This window comes from Acipenser ruthenus, chromosome 35, assembly GCF_902713425.1.
Source record: "Acipenser ruthenus chromosome 35, fAciRut3.2 maternal haplotype, whole genome shotgun sequence".
In the NCBI taxonomy this organism is placed as follows: domain Eukaryota; kingdom Metazoa; phylum Chordata; class Actinopteri; order Acipenseriformes; family Acipenseridae; genus Acipenser; species Acipenser ruthenus.
In genome coordinates this window covers 6,115,465-6,122,596 of record NC_081223.1, presented here as the reverse complement: position 1 = coordinate 6,122,596, position 7,132 = coordinate 6,115,465, and the positions used below count along the sequence as shown (strand labels likewise).

At 41.4% G+C, this 7,132-nt stretch overlaps 1 non-coding gene across 1 annotated transcript; it reads right to left on the bottom strand.

Annotated features, from left to right (window-relative positions):
* Positions 1 to 2,718: 2,718 nt before the first annotated feature.
* Positions 2,719 to 2,923, bottom strand: LOC131705492 (small nucleolar RNA U3). Its single transcript, XR_009310445.1, has one exon. It is a non-coding gene; the product is annotated as a small nucleolar RNA U3 (small nucleolar RNA).
* Positions 2,924 to 7,132: the final 4,209 nt, after the last annotated feature.

The following is a 7,132-nucleotide window of genomic DNA, read 5'->3' as shown; positions in this document are numbered from 1 at the left end:
CCACCTTTTCATTTAAAGAGTTTTCAATTCTGAAACAAGCTAAATTTTAGTACACCACTAAAATCTTCAAAAGAATAAAATCACATTTTTCAAAATGTTTTATACTGTATCTCCCCAGTGTTTTCTTTGTTGTTCTAAAATGGCTATATAGACCTATTTCACGCTGTGTAACGAGAGTATTTTAGGCTTAAACTTAAGTGTTTGATTTTTAACTCTTGACACAAATCCAGAAAAAAATAACATTAAAATAAGCATTTCAGTTAATAAATCAATAAAATCAATTAATTGAATGGAATTGTATTTTAAAAAGTGAACATTTTCAGTAATAATGAGAAAATACGAGCTCGGTTTTATCCGATTCCGTGCAGAATTAAAGTCAGATAAGAAATAAAACACTTAAAAAAAAAAAAAAAAAAGTCTTATCTAATTTTATTTTCAGTACATTTTGTAATCAGTATAATAAATTAAAAGCAGCAGATCCTGATTCAGCTTTGAGCTCCACGATGTCGTCTTTTCTGTATTTGAGTTGAAGTTTCGCCATTCAAGCTGCTGTGAAACAATCGAGACTCTGGGATGAGGAAGAAATCGAAAAGCATCAGCATTGATCGTGTGTTTCTACATTTAACGTGTTTAATGAGCACAAAAAGTGAAAAAGTGACGTGGGTTTGATTATTTATATTTCTGTATTTAAGACGCATCGGGTGTGGATTTCAGTATTGCTGTATACTGAGTTCTTCATGTATTTAATAAATGAAAAACAAAAGACCTAAACTAACCGATCAAGAAAAAAGGCGCCGAATTCAAACCTGAACTCGAGAGAGAAAAAAAAAAAGATCTCAGCTCGCAGCAAAGTCACCACCCCCTCTGTTGCGTTTCCAGTGAACAACCAATCACATCGAAGTACTCCGTCACCCGGGAGCGTTGCTAGGTTACCAGGTCAAATTTCTCACTCTAAAGGGTTGTTTAGTAATAATTTGCATACAGGCTGTATAAATACTGGGGCTCTGGGGGCTGGTTACTCATTCATCTTTCAAAAAGCATCAGAGAAGGAAAATGCCAGAACCGAAAGCTGCACCCGCGCCGAAGAAAGGCTCCAAGAAGGCTGTTGCCAAGACCCAGCCTAAGGGAGGGAAGAAGCGCAGAAAGACCAGGAAGGAGAGCTACGCGATCTACGTGTACAAAGTGCTAAAGCAGGTCCACCCCGACACCGGCATCTCTTCCAAGGCGATGGGCATCATGAACTCGTTCGTCAACGACATTTTCGAGCGCATCGCCGGCGAGTCGTGCCGCCTGGCTCACTACAACAAGCGCTCCACCATCACTTCCCGGGAGATCCAGACAGCCGTGCGCCTCCTGCTGCCCGGAGAGCTGGCCAAGCACGCCGTGTCTGAGGGCACCAAGGCCGTCACCAAGTACACCAGCTCCAAGTAAACCGAGACCGCCCCTGCTCCGTCTTTACAACACAAAGGCTCTTCTGAGAGCCACCCAAATACCGCAAAAAGAGTACAATTCTCATTTCAGTTCTCTGCACATTTTAAAATGGAAATGTTTACGGTAAGGAGACTTGCGTATTTATTTGGGAATACATTTAGTTTTAGTTTCATAAATTTAAATGTTTATCGGGTTTTATGAATTTTATTTTTCTTGTAAAAATCGATTCGAATCTGTTTAATTTCGGCGGGAAAAATTGAATATGGCGACAAAACTGCGAATATTACAAGAAACATTACATTTGAGTTATAATAAGCGTTCTTAATTATTGAACAATATGTTTTTGTTGGTATCTCATTTATTTCATGTATATCGCTGCCTCCACTGGCATGCATTCTGTTGTACTTTGCAATTCAAAGGTTTGGTTGTGCATTGTTCTAAATTGAGAGTAGAACCGAGGCAGGTTTAAATTTCATTGTTTACATTCATATATTATGTTTGTTTTTTATTAACCCAGTGAAATACACTGCCCAACTCTCAGTGTATTCATAAACCTTGATTTAAAAAAAATAAAAAAATAACTGATTGATAATGTTAGTTATTATTATTATTATTATTATTATTATTATTATTATTATTATTTATTATTATTTATTTCTTAGCAGACGCCCTTATCCAGGGCGACTTACAATTGTTACTTTTAAGTTTAGTTGTCCAGTTTGTTTACATGCTCTCCATTTGCAAGCAGCAGCGCTTGCTGGAGCATCTTGAGAAACGCAGCCGTCTGTTTAAGTGAGATAGAGAGATCTCAATGACACGACACGTGATCTTCGTTCTGTTTGCACCAAGATCACCTCGAACAACGAAATGGACCTGGATCAATATGGAGATGGAGAGATTCGCCTGTAACAGAACTCCCATAGGCTATACTGCAGAACGTGTCTATTGCCATTGTGCTTTTTCTTTCTCCACTAGATGGCACTCTTCTCTCATTTGTAACGTCTTTATCTTTGGTTCATTAATAAAGAAACAGATGCCACTCCTCCTTGTAAGTGGGGATAAGCACAGGTTATTTTCAAATGTAATGTCTTTATTTAAGCTCATCTAGTCCTGCGTAGTGCAAATCACATTACTATATTTTTATATCAGTCAAGGCCTATTTAAAGTGATCTTAAATTGTTTTAACATTAGCATTGATCAATTTGAAATTTGCTTATTTATTTAAACAACTGAACAATTGTAGGCTTGATGGTTTCTGATTTTCTGCGTTTCTACCAGTATGAGATACACACTCAAAATGTGTCCCCTTCCTTCAACAACCCCCGATTGAAGATTGAAGTGTCATCACTAGCAGCGAGCAGGTGCCCAAAAACAACACTCATTGTCAGCTCGGTGCTGAGAAGAAAACACTCCCACTCCTCCTGGTGGATACCGAGACCAATCCCTTCAAAACATGTTTCACTCTAGAAATGATCCTTGCAAATATAGTCTTAACTTTTATTAGCAGACCGTCGCCCCCAACTGGCAAGCTCTACTTCATATGATACAATGACTGGGCAACAACGAGGTGTTCCATTAACAATACAAACTAACTTGAGACAGCCAAGTCGTTAAAGCATACCTTAAGTTTGTCATGAGATACAAAAGCATGTTTTGGCATTTTTGCATTGCCAATAATAAAAAAAAAATCTATAGGACAATCTGAATTCATATCAATCTGTGATGTAGCCTATGAGAATCAGTGGCCCCATTCAAGGGAAATTAGCTCAAATGATAGAGCGCTCGCTTAGCGAGAAGTAGCGGGATCGATGCCCGCATTCTCCAAATAGTTTTAATGTATCTGCGTATTTAGTCCCAACACATTATGGAGATAAATACAAAGTGTAACAATTCTTTGTAACAGAGTCGCCCGCCCTACATGTGTATTTTAAAGCACAGTCTCCTAATTTGTAATATTCCCCCGACTGAAAACTGCAGTGCGCCCTCCATCGTATGCCTTCCGAGAAGCACAAAGGGAGATTTTTTTTTAGCAATTGAAGTGTTTGTGTTAATTGATAATAAATATAAATGGTTTGAAGTTTGCTTTCATTTGTAACGTGTTTGTAATTAAATATGTTTTTGTGGTTCCCTTTTACCAATCATTGTACTGAATACTAACTATTGTTCTATGTCCATGATTTTGCTACATAGCTTCCTATATGGTCTAGTGGTTAGGATTCCTGGTTAACACCCAGGCGGCCCGGTATCGACTCCCGGTAAGGGAACATCTTTGTTATTGTCATTTTGTTACAGAACTAATGTGTGTAATGTGTTTTCATTATGATAATAAATCTACAGTTACTTGAAATATATATATATATATATATATATATATATATATATATATACAGAATGATGCAAATGTATTTGACTATTCACATACACTCACATTTTAAATCCTCTTGTTTCTAAGCGACAATGAATCTGGAATAACATTCTTAGGGTTCGTGTCATACGACTTTGTCTCATCAAAGCTGTTTCTGGTGAAGTCCAGTGGATTATATTTGGAATCTTTGGTTCTGTCGTTATTTTCTCAAATAAGATGACAAATTAATAGCTCAGTTTGTTACAGTGAAAGTCAGCCCCGCTAGCTCAGTCGGTAAAGCATGAGACTCTTAATCTCAGGGTCGTGGGTTCGAGCTCCATGGTGGGCATCCTTTTTAAATACAAATTGAAGATGTTTCTTCGAGGCAACGGAGCAATGTCTGATTCTGTTCACATTGTATACAGTATTGCAACAAAATTACTTATTGGTCATTGTCAAATAGCAATTGCTATTGTAAAATGCATGCATCGTTTATAGCTATAACGATACTGAAATAAATAATCTTACTTTTTTGGGTTGGCTTCAATCCGTTTCTTTTTTTACAATTGTCATTACATCTTTCATGGAGCAACAGTTGGTATGTGCGTAATAAACCCAATCGGGCCTTGATACAATAGACAACCCTAGTCTGTGCTGAAATAAATAATGCAGATTTTTACTGTAATGGCCGAGTTGTCTAAGGCGTCAGACTAAAGAACTCTGTGTTTCCAAAGAATTGTGTGTTCTGATATCCAAATGGAGATGTGGGTTTAAATCCCACTTCTGACAGTTTGATTTTTACTTATTTTTAAAATGAATAAATGTGTTTATTTTACTATAAAAGATTGTTTCAAGGAAATCAACAGCTGATACCAAACTCTTGTCAGCACTCAATACCATTTTAGAAGTTGATTTGCTATTTGTTTGGTTTCCACACTGTTTAGCTGTTCTTTTCCCACCCAGCTGTTATATTAATCAGGAAGGCTATTTCCGCGGCCAGCACGAAGCGCCAGCAAACAGAAGAGCCTCAACAAAAGAGCCGGGAGTCTAGCTGTGGGAGTCCAGCGAGGGGAGGCCTGCCTCGAGACGCTGTTCGAATAGATCCGAACCTAACAGCGCTCTGGATGATGCCATCTACTAGTCAGGTCTGTACCCTCCACCGCACCGCTCCCACTGTGCCTATTTGTCTTACCTGTCCTGCTATGACTGTCTCTCAATTCCCTGTTCTGTCCTCTCGTCCTCGTCCTCTGCCCTCTCTCCACTGCTGCTCCTCCAACCCCTCTAACCTCATCCCGCTGCCTCTCCCCCCTCCCGCACACTCTCTGGTGCACTCTGGAACTGTCACTCTTCTGCTAACAAAGCTGATTTCATCTCTGCCTTTGCCTCCCACCTCTCTCTCGATTTCCTTGCTCTCACTGAAACCTGGCTGTCCCCTGATAACACTGTAACTCCTGCTGCCCTGTCCTCTCTCTACGTCCTGTCCCATACCCCGCGTCTCCCTGGACAGGGAGGTGGGACTGGTATTCTCCTCTCACCCTCCTTACTCTTTTCGGTCCACTCCAACCTCTCCTCACTTGCCTTCAAACAACCCCCTATCACTCCCCTCCTTAAAAAACACCCTCGACCCCACCTCCCTCCAGAGCTACCATCCTGTCTCACTCCTACCCTTCCTCTCCAAAACCCTCGAGCGGGCTGTACACCGCCAGCTCTCTGCTTTCCTGTCCAGCCACTCTCTGCTCAACCCTCTCCAATCTGGCTTCCGCTCTGCTCACTCCACTGAAACCGCCCTCCTGTCTGTCACCAACTCACTAAACTCTGCCTTAGCTGCCTCTCTGTCTTCTGTCCTAATTCTCCTCGACCTCTCTGCTGCCTTTGACACTGTCGATCACTCAATTCTACTATCCTCTCTCGCTGACCTGGGAATCTCTGGCACTGTTCTGGCCTGGTTCTCCCCTAACTCTCCAACTGCACTTACCAAGTAATAAAAGGTTTGAACACAAAACAGGACAAGGCACTTCACGCCAAAATAAAGAGACAAACAAAACGGACTATACAGTGCACGGACAGACACACAAACAAACACGGTGAGTTTTAAATAAACAAGTATTGTGCTGGTCCTACCAGCACGTAATAGCAATTGATATTTTAAAGTTATTTCTCCTTCTCTCTCTCACCCGTTCTCCACTCTCGAACACCCAACCCTGAGTGAATGGTACGTGTCTCTATATATACTGTTGTGCTGGGATTGAATTACTAATTAATTTTTCACTTGAATCCCAGCACGTGAATTAATTCTGTGCAACCCCGTGCTCACATATTACATTTAACCAGCACGTGAAGTGATTTGTGCCCTCCTCGTGCCTAAATACAAATCTACCTTTTAAAATCACACGTGAAACACAGACCCGTTTATATCTCGTGTACCAATGACTATACACCAACATTAACACACGCATGCAACATACAACATATAACACACAAATGCACACAGGGGCAGGGCACATTGCCACAGACACTCACTTGCCGATTCTTCCTGAGCAACATATGAAGAATCCGACCCTTCCTCACCAACTACGCCACCCAGCTCCTGGTCCAGGCCCTGGTACTCTCCCGTCTAGACTACTGCAACTCCCTCCTGGCTGGCCTCCCTGCGTCCGCCACCTGTCCGCTCCAGCTCATCCAAAACTCTGCTGCTCACCTGGTGTTCTCTCTGCCTCGCTTCTCCTACGCAACCCCACTGCTCCGCTCACTCCAGTGGCTCCCAATCACCGCTCGCATCCAGTTCAAGACTCTTGTACTAGCCTACAGATGCCTTGACCAGACTGCACCCAGCTACCTCCAGACCCTCATCTCTCCCTACACCTCCACTCGACCTCTCCGCTCCTCCTGCACTAGATGACTGGCTCTACCTCCTCTACACTCCCCTGCCTCCATAACTCGCTCCTTCTCCACCCTCGCCCTGCAGTGGTGGAATGACCTTCCTACAGATGTCAGGACTGCCCAGTCCCTGACCACCTTCCGGTGCCTCCTCAAGACTCACCTCTTCAGACAGCACCTGTAGAACTCCTCTGTTTTTCCCTCTGGACACTTATCACTCTTCCTTAAATGTGCTTTACTTGCTCTTATCTGCCCCCTATTTTACTACATCTAATCCTGTACTTGAGAGTACTCTAATCTGTCAAGTGTTATTTAAACTATAGTATTTTGTATTTAATTATATCCTGATGTAACTATCACTGACACTGTTATCTGCTTCGTTATTGAATTGTATTTTGTCATACTTGTACTTGCTTGAACCAAAGTCATTGTATTTATCTTGCTCTTAATTGTATTAATACTGTACTGTGATTCTTGAAA